A 14,798-nucleotide genomic window follows, 5' to 3' on the forward strand; every position below is an offset into this window, starting at 1 on the left:
AAAGTACATTAAAATCTTACACCTCTGTGATGGCAGCAATGTATGCTACCTTCAAGACGTCATCTTTTCCAGGGATGTCCATGCATTTTTCGACAAAACAATGCAAAACTACATGCTGCACACATTACAAAGGCATGGCTGCAGAAGAAGAGGGTACGGGTACTGGACTGGCCTGCCTGCAGTCCTAACCTGTCCCAATAGAGAATGTGTGGAGAATTCTTAAACGAAAAAAATGCAACAACGGCGACCCCGTACTGTTGCACATCTTAAGGCGTGTTTGCAGGAAAAATGGAACAAAATAAAACCTGAAACACTAAATCGCTTGGTATCATCTGTGCCGAAATGTCTTTTAAGTGTTGTGAGAATAAATGGCAACATTGCAAAGTGGTAAATGCTTTACTGTCCCAAGTTTTTTGGAATGAGTTGCAGGCCTGAAATACAGAAATGGATGTTTATTAATAATTGAAATGAAGTTGAGCAAATAAAACATGAAATAAATCAGGTCCATCCTGTCTGCAATCAAATAAAAGTCAAAGTAAATGTAATGAAACTTTTTCTGATTTTAGGTTGTATATAAGTATAAATATGACAAATATATAATTACTATAGATAATATAGATGTAAATATCTAAATAGCTTAGCCAAATTTATGCCCTTGTCATTGTGTGGCATTTAACAGTCTAACTGCCTGGGGGCCTGAACACTTTCTCAGACTGTCTGTTGAGCAGTACAGTGACAGCAGTCGTTAAACACACTCCTCTGTCTGGTGATTGTGCAGTTCAAAGAGTGCTGTGTGTTATTCCTGATGGATGAAAGCTTATTATTAATCTTTACTCTGCTACCTGCATAAAAGTATCTAATTATGATTGGTATAAAAGCAGAATGAACCGAAGGCTCAGTCTTTGCAAGAAAAGATGGGTCATGGACCACAAGTTTCGTTCACAAAAACAACATCTATTAACACAAGACTGCAAATACTTTTAGTCTTTCATCATCTATTGTACATAATATTGTAAAATGATTCAGGAAATCTGGGTAAAACTCAGTTCACCTAGAGCAAGACTGTAATACAGTTATAAAAATATACACATGTACTTTGGAAAACTGTTGCCACTTAAAATAGTCCACCGCTGCATCAAAAAATGCAACCTGAAACTTTTACACAAAAAAGAAAGCCATTTATTAATTCAATGCAGAGATGTTGCAGAGACATTGAAACATGTGAGATATCAGATAAGTCCACGTTTCAGCTGTTTTTCTGGAAAAATGGGCATCAAGTTCCCCGTGTCAAAAATAAATACAATCATCCAGACTGCGAAAAGGCAAAAATGTAACATCTGTCATGGTGTGGGAAAGCATCAGTGCCCATTGCATGGGTGATTTGCATATGTGTGACGGTTTACCACTACCATCACACTACCGCCACCATGTTTGACGTTAATGTTTTGAAGGTGTAATGCAGTATTAGATTTAATCCAGAAGTAACAGGAACTACATCTTTTAAACAGTTACACCTTTCTGTAAACCACAGAATGATAGTTTTGTGGGTCATCTATGATTTTGCAAATGCAAGATAAGCTTTTGTGCTCTTTATGGTCAGCAGTGATTTGTGACTTGCAACTCTCCATGAGTGCCATTTTTACTCAGTGTCTTTCTTATTGTTCAGTGATTTACAGTGACCTTAAATGGGCAAGTAAGGCCTGCAGTTTATTAGATGTTTGTCTGGGTTCTTTTTGTCCACCTAGACGAGTAACTAATTTTGGTCTGGGGTTTACATTGAAATAAGCTGTTTTTATATAAATATATTTTCAATATATGTGGATATTACACAACATTTCCATATAGAAGCACTTTGTAGTTCTACAATTGCTGACTGTAGTCCATTTAGTTCTCTACATACCTTATTGTTCCTGTTCACCCTGTTCTTCAATGGTCAGGACCACCACAGAGCAGGTATTATTTAGGTGATGGATCATTCTCAGCACTGTGTTAGTGTGTGTTGTGCTGGTATGAGTGGATCAGACACAGCAGCGCTGTTGGAGTTTTTAAATACCGTGTCCACTCTATTAGACACTCCTACCTAGTTGGTCCACCTTGTAGATGTAAAGTCAGAGATGATCGCTCATCTATTGCTGCTGTTTGAGTTGGTCATCTTCTAGACCTTCATCAGTGGTCACAGGACGCTGCCTACAGGGCGCTGTTGACTGGCTATATTTTTGGATGGTGGACTATTCTCAGTTCAGCAGTGACAGTGAGGTGTTTAAAAACTCCAGAAGTGCTGCTGTGTCTTATCCACTCATACCAGCACAACACACACTAACACATCACCATGTCAGTGTCACTACAGTGCTGAGAGTGATCCAACACCTAATAATAATACCTGCTCTGTAGTGGTCCTGACCATTGAAGAACAGCATGAAAAGGGTCTAACAAAGCATGCAGAGAAACAGGTGGACTACAGTCAGTAATTGTAAAACTACAAAGTGTTTCTATATGGTAAGTGGAGCTGATAAAATGGACAGTGTGTGTAGAAACAAGGAGGTGGTTTTATGGTTATGGCTGATTGGTGTACATGAATGCCTGAAAATAAGAAAAATCATATGTTTGCATACAGCCTTTTTATATGTGTTAATAAATTTGCATAAATCAATTAAATATATATGCAAACATATATGGATACAATGTATAATACCCTATAAAAATGTATCCTATAGATACATTTAATATATGTACATACACACATTTTATTATGGGTATTTCATATATGTTATAAACCTACATCTACATATATTACATATATCCAGAGAATACATGTATGTTATAATAATATATCACCTTGCATGTAACATATGTGGAAACACTATTATTGATATAGGGTCATATATTACATTTCCGTATGGGCAGCCACTCCTGGGAAGATTTAGCACTGTTCCAGTTTTTCTTCACTGGTGGATAGGTCATGGCTTACCTTCTAACTTTAGTCACATTGCCAGACAGGTTCTATTTAAATGATGTTTAGATTCAACAGGTCTGGTAGCAATCATGCCTGGGTGTGTCTACTAAAATTTAATTTGGTTATCTGGTTGATTTAGTAGCTAAGAGGGTAATTGCTTGTTTCAATATCAAACAGGGCCAGTGATAGCTCAGTGCTTAAGGTACTGGACTAGTAAACAGAAGGTTGCCGGTTCAAGCCCCGCCACTACCAAGTTGCCACTGTTGGTCCCTGAGCAAGGCCCTTAACCCTCAATTGCTCATCGTGTTCTGCTCATTGTGTGTAAGTCACTTTGGATAAAAGTGTCTGCTAAATGCTGAAAAAAAAAAAAACAATACCAGGTAGATATAAACAGCATTTTTCGTTCAATAGATCATATTATCACTTTAAAAACATTTTACATTTACATGTATTATAAAAGTGACAAATATGCAAACGTAATTGTTCCAGAAATTGTTCCATTTACTGAAAAGTTCATTGTTACTTAAACAAGACAATGATAGGCCTTATTATATACATCCTACAACACTGTAACCTAATAAACAAAGAGTGGGTGTGCTTGACTGGCCTGCCTGCAGTCCAGATCCGTCTCCTATTAAAAATGTGTTGTGTATCATAAAGAGGTGTATCATACAATGATTAACACAGACTGTTGAGCAGCTGATGTCCTATATCAAGTAAGAATGGGCAAAAGGAAAGATGATGTAACACAGTGGTAACAAAAGCTTTTTTGAGTCTGTTGCAAGTATCAATACCTAAATTTGTTTATATTTACAAAATACAAAAACATTGGTCTGTGAAAAGACTGGAATTCTTTCTCTTTGTACTTTTGTCAGGTAACTAAAGGTTAAGGATAATTTACAAATTATAGATTTTATTTTTCATTTTGCACAATGTCCCAACTTTTCCGGAAAAGGGTTTGTAAGTAAAATGCAAATAAAACGCATGAAGCACAGCATATGTGTGAGTAAGCCATGGTTTGCCTTGGTGTGTCTGTTTAACTGTGCAAACAGCACATTGCAGTGCAATTAAAGATAAATAATCAGCACACCAACACAGACACAAAACTCTCCTTCTTGTTGTTGGTATTGATTAAAATAAATATTTTATGAACACAGTTTCAAAGAAATTGTTACAGTAAGTAAAATCTAAACAAAAACATGACAATTTCCATAATTAAGTTGCATAATTAAGTTTCTTTTGCAGATATTTTATTAACAACTGTGCAAAATTGGATGTTGGATATTGGGATGTGTGTATTCAAATTACATTTACAGATTTGACGTTTTTTGTCGCAATTGTGACTAAACACAATAAAGGTATTTAAGGGTTAATGCCCCAACAATGTCAACTGGGTGGTTGTGGGGCTTGAACCAGTGACATTCCAATCTATAGACTTTAATCCATAAGTATAGGAATATGGGCAAATTAAGGCCAGTAAAATTTCATCAATCATTTTATCCTGGTCAGGGTTGCGACATGTTTGGATCCCTTGGAAAACACTGGCAGTAAGGCGGTAATACCCTGGACAGGGCATCAATTCATCGCAGGGCTTCTGCCATATCTCCCCTTCAGACACAGCCAATCATGTCTGTGTAGATCCTTGGCCGGCTGATATCTCCTCCGAGATTAAAAGCCCACATTTCATTTAATGTTAGGGTACATATGCATTTAAGAGCAAAATTTGCTGCCATCTAGATAACATCTTTTTTCAGAGACACAATACCAAGCCACATTCTGCATGTGTTACAACAGTGTGACTTAGTTCTACAATGGTCTGTCTGCAATCCAGACCCGTCTATTATTAAAAACTTGTGGAGCATTATGAAACACAAAATACAAGAGTCAAGCAGTACAAAAAAAAAAAAACATAATTGATGTCCTCAGTTCCCAAACAATAACAATACATTGGTAACGGGAAAAGGAAAGTCCCAACTTTTTTGGAATGTGTTGCAGCAGTCAAATTTGGAATGAGTGTACAAAGTTGTTTAACTTAAATATCTTGCATTTTTTACTGTTTTTCAACTGTCCCAATATTTTTATTTGTATGTGTTGTACCTGCCTACCTACATACCTTTCCAACCACTTTTGCTCTATCCATCCATCCACCCATCTATCTACACTGCATGGCCAAAAGTATGCGGACACCCCTCCCAAACCATGTGTTCTGTTGACATTGACTTTACTGCCTTGATATTTGGGGTCCCAGAGACCCGAGTGTCGTGTGTGTAAATTGGAGATTTTGTAAAGGTGTGTGTGTGTGTGTGTGCGTGTGTGTGTGTGTGTGTGTGTGTGTGTGTGTGTGTGTAAAAGAGAATCACCCTAAACACCAGACAGAAGCAAAAACTATATGAAAATCTACAGTATGGCCTTTAATCATGTATTCTAGCTGGGTCTTTGAGACCCCAAAACAAAGTATATGAATTAGGGGGTGTTTGGAACACAATATCAATATTAAAATATTGTTTATGTGCAGTTTCCATAAAATTAGAAAAAGGCATGAAGTATTAAGCTGATTGAAAAATGTTAAGGATATTTTGTGAGCTGGTAAAAAGGCTCTGGGGTCTCAGGGACCCCAAACAGAACATGAGGGCATTATTGATTTAAACTCCTTGCTTACAGGTGTATAGAATGGATTATATTCTTTTATAGATTTGTATATGATTACGTTGTCAAGGCTCTTTATACATCTATACATCTACATACATATATATATATGCATTTTCTCCCCTTTTTAGCATATCCAATTGCCCGATTGCATCACACTTCCTCTCCGCTAATGCCCACCCCTGCTCTGATTTGAGGAGAACGAAGCTAATCCACGCCCCCTCCGACACGTGGGCAGCAGCCGTATGCATTTTTTCACCCACACTTGGGTGCGAATCAGCCTTGCGTACGGAGAGAAACACCCTGATCAACGCACTTTTTCCCCGCCTCTGTGCAGGCACCATCAATCAGCCAGCAGAGGTCGTAGTTGCATCAGTCCCAAGGAGTCCCTATCCGGCTTAATACCCCACCCCTATATGAACAACAGGCCAATCATTGTTCATGTGGCCGCTCAGCCCAGCTAGATGGCAAAGCTGAGATTCGATACGATGTATTCGAGATCCCAGCTCTGGTGTGCTAGTGTGTGTTTTGATCGCTATGCTGATTTTTACATTTTAAATCATCTATTTATTTTTACTTTGAATTAAATCTAATTAATTTATTTAAAAATATATATTTAATGCATCTATTTATTTTTTGACAAAATATTTTGCTCGGGTGGTGCAGTGGTCTACTATGCTAACCCATCACCGCTGGGATACAGGTTTGGATCTCAGTGGTTCTATCAGCCGACTGGGTGTCAACACAGTCATGATTGACTATGTCTGAAGTGGGCATGCTCTAAGCCATGCGATGGATTGGCACAGTTGATGAAAATTTAATGAAAAAGTTTGCAAAATATTTTTAACAACAGTGTCAAAAAAATTCTTCTTTTTCATCTGCTCATAAAAACTTCATTAAACATAATTGATGGGTTCAGTTTGATGTTTTTAAAAAAAAGAAAAACAGTGACAATAAAAGCTTGTCAGTGCTGCGGTTAATGTACAAACCACAATATGACATACTGATGTTCAACCCATAAATGCCCCTGGGTGCATCAATAAAAAAGTTGATACTTAAGTGTTAGAATTATTGGCACACCTGCATCGCTGCATCTCTGCTTTGTCAACATAACTGCAGTCTAAGTCTTCTTCTACTATAATGCTTGATAAGAAAAATAAAGAGCAAAAAGTCTGAATATTCATCCTAGTTTTATTTTCTAGGTAGAGGCTTCTTGTACTTCATTGAGTCCATTGTACTATCTACACCATATATCCAAATACATGGCATGCTACTGGCATTTTTTCCCAAAAAGTTTGTATGCATTCCTGGTGGTCCCAAAATGCTATAATCTTGGGCAAATTTCAATAATCATCCTTGGATATTTTTTGCCTCCCTGACAGTCTTTCTTATTGTGAATGGGGGCAAAGTACACATATTCTTCTTTAGGAAGGTTTATTTTGGCTCCATCTGTTTTAAACTTCTTACTTATAAATGTATTAATACTCACCCAGCACTTTATTACATTTAATTGGTATGTTTATTAATTTATTCTTTTCTAATCAATAACTACTAATCTTTGTGGGTGTACAATTACTCCCTCTGAACTCCATTTATTTATTGAATGTGATTCCAATAGACCTGCTTCAGACCAGTTGATTAGGTGGTGGACCATTCTCAGTACTGCATTGGTGCCCGGTAGTTAATGAAATGGTAGTGTGTGTTGTTTTGGTATGAGTATATCAGGTTCAGTAGTGGTGTTTAAAAATCCCAACAATACTGCTGCTCCTGCTACACTTACAATTACAACACACACTTTACAACACATCATTATCACGCCAGTGCTGCTGAAAAATATGAGGGATCTTCAAAAGGTTTCTGCACTTTAATATTTTTGTTGGAAACGTTGAGGGTGGGAGGAGTAGTAATTGGTCGTGTCTGAGAGACTGAGAGGGAGCTTTTAGACCAGATTTAGCACCATCTGATTTCCACCGTTTTGCCCTGCTCAAAGAAGCTTTAAGGGGAAGAAGATTTTCATGTGATGATGTGAAAGCAGCGGTGCATTAGTGGCTCAACCAAAAACATTTTTTGCTGATGGCATTAAAAAGTTGGTACGATGCTGGGGAAAATGCATCAGAAGGTGACTATTTAGAAGTGATGTCATTTGTTTTTGAAATTCTTAATAAATAAAGTTTTTAAAAGTGCGGAAACTTTTTGAAGAACCTCGTAATATCTGGTAAGTGGTATGTTAACAGGGTATGTGTATCATCTAAAAACATGTTTTCAGAAACTGGGATTTAAAACAATGGGAGTAAAATGTGTATTTTTACATAAATAAAATATTTCACATCAATGCAATTATTAAAAAAATAGTACACAGTTTAGTTTCATTTAATATATTCTGTTTATGGGGCACACGAGTGCCTCTAACCTCTAACTGTTGAGATCCAAGATTCAAATCCCCAGTGGTGTGGTGCTATCGTCTGGTCAGGTGTCTACATACAGACATGATTGGCTGTGTCTAATTGGGGGGTGCCCGGGATCCCGTGATAGACTGGTGTCCTGTCCGGGTGTGTTCCTGCATTGCGGCAGGTGATACAGGGTAACTAAACCCACCATGACTCTGACCAGGATCAATCAATGGTTAAAAAACATGAAAATGAAATGAAAAATTATGTTTAAATTAAGGAAAATATGAAGACTGAATGGATTATTGAATGGAGCTTACATATTAAATTAAATGCTTTTACAATTTCTAACCAAATTAGATTCTTATTTACTAATAATATTTAGCATATGCCTTTACTGGACAATTATTTTGTAGAGAAAAATATTCCTAAAATCCTCCAAATTTAACAAGGTTTACATTTGCACAATAAACTTTTTAAATGGCTATTATGAGAATGTTCTTCAAACTGCACGTTGAGAAGCAGAGGTAGTCCACAGTGACAAGTCAAGTGTTTACTTAAGTTAACAGGGCCTCTATAAATGCCAGTTCTGAAGTCAATGGAGCAGGCATTCCTGCAAACAAAACTCTGACTTCAGAGCTTGGCTACACACCCACATCAGGTACAAACACATGCACAATCAGCCAGGCAAAAGGTGGCACAGGGAGACTTAGTCACTATAGTAAGGGATGTGGTGGTGTGCTGTAGAACCTGTCGTGCTGCCTCATATTCTTCACAAAGCTCATTGCATCTTTCACATCTTTACCTCCTATTTTTAGAAGACAGCAGAACTTAAGTGAGTACCTGCTGCTGAAGGTCTGAAATAGAAGAGGAAACAAGAGGTCATCGTTCCGCCTGAGACCCTACTGGTGCTTTCCAGGACAGGCACTGCACCTGCACAGGTAAGACCATGTGAACAGTACTTCTACTCAGTACAGTTACTAAGAAAAATGTATGTTTTGTACTTCCAGCATCTCCAAAATATGCTTGATAATATTAAAATAGGCCAACAGATTTTTTTGTCATAAGTAGGTGAGTAGTAAATCTGATTTTGAGAGGCTTTGAGAAGCAAATCAACTTTAGAAAATTGGATTTAATTCCACACACCTCCAGTACAATTTATTTTGTGGAAAGCAGAGATATGCTTAACCAAAATAGCTTTGATGGAGTTTTTGCTTTTTGGTAGGGTTTTTTAAAGGATTTTTATATAAATATATATAGAACTTTTTAATAATTCCAAGCTCACTAAATTATAAGTATTATTTTAAACCAACGTGTGACTTATGATACAGAATTTTTGTGCTTTTGTCAATTAACTTTAAATTAAAATGATGTATCATATTCTAATTATTTTCAAAATGTATATCAAGCAGGCAATTTGTGTACTTCATCAGCCATAACATTAAAACCACCTCCTTGTTTCTACACACATTGTCCATTTTATCAGCTCCACTTACCACTTACGAACACTTACTGACTGTAGTCCATCTGTTTCTCTGCATACTTTGTTAGCCCACTTTCATGCTGTTCTTCAATGGTCAAGACTCTCTCAGTACCTCTACAGAGCAGGTATTATTTAGGTGGTGGTTCATTCTCAGCACTGCAGTGACACTGACATGGTGGTGATGTGTTAGTGTGTGTTGTGCTGGTATGAGCGGATAAGACACAGCAATGTTGATGAAGTTTTTAAGCACCTCACTGTCACTGCTGAACTGAGAATAGTCCACTAACCAAAACCAGCACCCAGTGGGCAGCATCCTGTGACCACTGATGAAGGTCTAGAAGATGACCAACGCAAAAAGCAGCAATAGATGAGCGATCGTCTCTGACTTTACATCTACAAGGTGGACCAACTAGGTAGGAGTGTCTAATAGAGTGGACAGTGAGTGGACATGGTATTTAAAAACTCCAGCAGCTCTGCTGTGTCTGATCCACTCATACCAGCACAACAAACACTAACACACCACCACCATGTCATTGTCACTGCAGTGCTGAGAATGATCCACCACCTAAATAATACCTGCTCTGTGGTGGTCCTGACCATTGAAGAACAGGGTGAAAGCAGGCTAAAAAAGTATGTAGAGAAACAGATGGACTACAGTCAGTAATTGTAGAACTACAAAGTGCTTCTATATGGTAATTTATTCTTCATATATGTTCGAAAAGGCACCTAAAATAAAGTGTAGCTCTTATAATTATGGTAAACCAAACAGCTTTAAATATAGAACAAGGTAAGGAAATAGTTAAAAAGGCTGAGTAAAAGCACTAAGGCAGTGACTTATCTTTCCCAGCATTTTGAAAAGACTGTGTGTTTAGTGCTAATTAATAATAGCTGATAAAGAATTCAGATGAAGTATTCCTCAGACAGGGAGTGCACCTGCTTGTAGCATTTGACACACTTTTCAGGTGTGACCTAACACAAATAAAACCCCAAAACACTAATAAGATAAAATGCAATTAAGAAAAAAAATCTGAATTACCTAACTGTTGCTTTTTTGTGACAGCAGGCCACCTTACCATAAGAGCTGATCAAGATGTTTCTCATAATAATAGGCCGGGTGACTTGGCTTGACAGTTACATAAAAAACTGAGATTCAGCAGCTGGATTTGATAGGTTGAGTGTGTTCCAGGTGTTGACAGGGGTTTAAATAAAATTAGGGCTTTTAGATTGTAATTTATTTCCACATAGTGTTTTATAATAAGAATGAATATTGTGTGGGTTTCACACCACTGGTTTCAAAACTGCTTTAGGTAGCAGTGTAAATTTGCCTGTCCTGTTAACATATTAAACTTGATTCAGGTATTGTTAATGCAGAATAACATTATATTCAGGGTCTAAATTGCTCAGTGAATTGGAACATCTTTTATAATGCACAGCATAACTTTGTCCCAAATATTTTGGCTGGTGGTATTTTGTTTTTATTGTTTATTTGTGGTATTGTTTATTTGTGGTTTTTATATAAGTGGTACCTGTATGGAGTATCACATTTTCCCAAATTTTCCCAATTATATTTATGTTGCATTTTAGACAACAATCAATTTTGTCAATCCTGTAGTTGACACGAAATGGTTTCTTTTTATTTATTTAACTTGCATATGAGGTTAAGTAGCCTTCAAATGAGGCAGTAAGGCAGAGAATATAATATAAAATGCTGAGTAAAGCAAGTTACGGACAAAATACAGTCTAGCACATTTCTACAAACTATATTCAAGATATACAGATCAAATTCCGTAAGTTTTATTTTAAGGAGTATCTGATTAGTCCATTTTTTGACAGTTTTACTTAAAGCTATTTACACAATGTAAACTGTCCACAGCTGATGACACAGTGAAGTTTGCCCTCCTGTCACATTCTCCTGTTTATCTGTCTACAATTATCCAGTCCCTGTGGTGAAAGATACATAGACCTTAAGAAAGAATATACCTCAGGATATTTACCAGAATTCTACATTTCAGCCAGGAATGTAAGTTCTGCAAACGTAACTGTTGTTGTCATTGCCTTATTAAATACCAAAAAAGTGTACAATACGAGGGTGGGTGCACTTATTTAATGTTTAACGCAGTAAATGGTTTACAAAGCCTAAAATCAGAATCAGAATGACCTAAATAAAGGTGGTTAAATTATTTATATATGACATCTCTTCTATTTGTAGACATCCCTCATAACTATTGAGTTCAGGTGTTTCAGCCATCCCATTGCTAATGGGTGTATAAAATCAGTTATATCTTATTTACTGGATTTCAGCTTTGTGATAACAGTTTAAAAACCTTTGGTGTACAGCACAGAGCCTCAAACCCATTAAACACCTTTGAGACTAACTGAAATGTCGATTGCAAGTTTGGCGTCATTATTTAACATCTGTGTCTGACCTTGCAAATTCCTTTTTATCAAAACAGTGAAGGCTGTTATAATCTATAGAGGACAGGCTTGTTAAATACTGTAAATACAGTTAAATACTGTAGTTGAGGAAAATAAAAACATTGAAAAGTCTTAAACTGTAGTGTCAGAATTTGACCTAAAAGCAGATATCCATGGACCTTACATATACTGTGACCACAGTTCATACAGATGATGGAGGAGATTGACATACATGTGGCCCATCAATACAAATGGAGCATTGTTTGAATTCCACAGCCTGACTAAGTATTGTTGCTGACTACATGCATTTTATAATGCACATTTTTAGCACGATAATCTGCCATGTCACAAAGTTTGTTTGTTTGTTAGGGTTTTAACGTCCTGTTTTACACTTTGGTTACATTCATGACAAAAATGGTAGTTACTCGTTACACAAGATTCATCGGTTTACAAGTTCACCTCGCTTGCTTGTTTTTGGAATGTGGGAAGAAACCAGAGCTCCCAGAGGAAATCCACACAGACACAGGGAGAATGTGCAAACGCTACACAGAAAGGACCCGGACTGCCCCACCTGGGGATCGAACCCAGGACCTTCTTTCTGTGAGGTGACAGTGCTACCCACCGAGCCACCGTGCTGCCCGCCATGTCACAAAGCTCTTATTATTTCAGCCATTTAGTATAATCTAATTGCCTTTCCAGTCACCTGAGCACATGACCTTTAGAATGGAGTAGAAATGGATGCTTGTGCAGCAACATGATTGTGCAGCTAAGAAAATAAACTACATACGTCAACATGGATCAAAATTTCAAACAAATGTTTCCAACACCTTTTGGAATCCATACTACTAAGTATTAAGGCTGTTCTTATAGCAAATATGGTCAGACCCAGTATTTTTTAAATATTTGTATGTACATTTTAGCCATTTCCAACCTTATTATCACACGACATTATGCAGTAAAACATTGACTTATGCAGTAAAATTTAGGCTGCCAGTTTTTCCACATTTATCTTATAATGAACTGCAAAATAAACTGAGTAAAATAACTTCCTATTTAAAGTGGCCAGTGATGATGAAGAATTGTGTGACTTGTTATTTTTGTTTCTTTTTTTAATACTACTACACTGCAACAGATGTTGCATGCATTGTGGTTGCCAAACGGTTTTGCTATTAATACATTATTGAAAGCCACAAGAGGATTTATTCTTTAATTCAGTTCCAACTAAATTATTGTTATCAGCGTGCTGTAATTAAATGGATGACTTGAACTTAGTGGGAATATTTGCATAATGCCATTCAAGTGGATGTTTTATGGTGTGATCCTTGAATGCTGTGCTAGAAGATTAAATGAAGCATTAGTCATATGAAAAGCTTCAAGGGTTTGTCTCTTCTAGGGATCTTCCATTTAAGTTTCAAGTAAAAACAAAAAACACAATCACACTGGATGTCTATTAAAACGTTAGTGCACATGGCATAGCATCAGCATACTGTATGTGTGAACATACCACTGATGCAGAGGCACATATTGAGATTTTAGAAAGACATATGCTGCCATACATGGTTATTTCAGCAAGACAGTATTCTGCATGCACTACATCAGAGTGCTTGTGCTTTACCGGCCTGCCTGCAGTTCAAATCTGTCTCCTATTAAAATGTGTGAAATATGTAAAGTATGGTGATAGTAAAATAAGAGGAGAATTAGACATTATCAACCACAAACTGCTGAGCAGCCACCTGCAAAACTGCAGCAATTAGTGTCCTTGGTTCATAAATCCTTAAAAAGTGTCATTGACAACAGTAAACATACCTCTTTTAATGTTCTAAATGTGGGTTTTATGGGTTTATGGGTTGTGGTGGATTTAGCTTCACCTATAAACACGACACATAAAGCAGGAACACTCTTTTGACAGGGTGCCAATTTATCACAGGGCACCACACACACTCAAACATTCATTCACACACACACACAGATGGGTAATTTACTGTAAAACAGCCAATCCGCCTCTTTTATGTCTTGGCAGTAAAAAGGAGTCCCCAAAAGAAATTTACATGGAAACTAGAAGAACATTCAAATGACCATACAGAGAATTCAAACCAGTCGTCAGAATCAGTGTTATCGTTTGACATCCACTTATCCACTTAAGGGCAAGCCGTAGCCTAGTGGTTAAGGCTCTGGACTAGTAATCAGAAGGTTGCTGGTTCAAGCCCCACCACTGCCAGGTTGCTGCTGTTGGGCCCTTGAGCAAGGCCCTTAACCTTTAATTGCTCAGACTGTATACTGTAACAGTACTGTAAGTCGCTTTGGATAAATGCGTCTGCTAAATGCAGAAAATGTATTGTCTATGGTACCATGTCACTGTTTGCATTTTGAAGTATTGTTGGTCCTTCTTGTCTTTGGCATGAAAAACTTGATCTGATAACAGCACATCTTTCCACTGTCTTTTGATCCATCTGTGATAAGCTTAATAGGCATAGAACTGATGTATCCTTTCTCTTTATATAAAAGATTGCATTTCTTGGTGTAGTAGTGGACTGTGTTATGTGACAACAATTTTGCAAAGTACTTCTGAGCCCATGTGACTGCTGTCATGGAATGCTGTCTAAGGGCTTAAGGGTCAAACACAGTGGTTTTTGGCCTTGCTCTACAGAGACTTACATTTCTCCAGATACCCTGTTTCCTTTTCACAATTTTGTGTAAGGTAAATAATGAAAGAAAAAAGGTTTGGCACAAAGTTTGGCACAAAAGGTGAGCCATGATCCATCACTGCTTGCAAAGGCTGAGTTTGTGGTGGAGCCTTCTTTTGAACTTAATCATGATTCCCCTCCCTGTTAGCAATTCACCTGCTTATTGTGAAATGTTTAAAAACATGTATAGCTAATTAATTATTTTTCAACTCAGATCTCTAAATTAAATA

Source organism: Trichomycterus rosablanca, chromosome 6 (assembly GCF_030014385.1).
Source record: "Trichomycterus rosablanca isolate fTriRos1 chromosome 6, fTriRos1.hap1, whole genome shotgun sequence".
Classification (NCBI taxonomy): domain Eukaryota; kingdom Metazoa; phylum Chordata; class Actinopteri; order Siluriformes; family Trichomycteridae; genus Trichomycterus; species Trichomycterus rosablanca.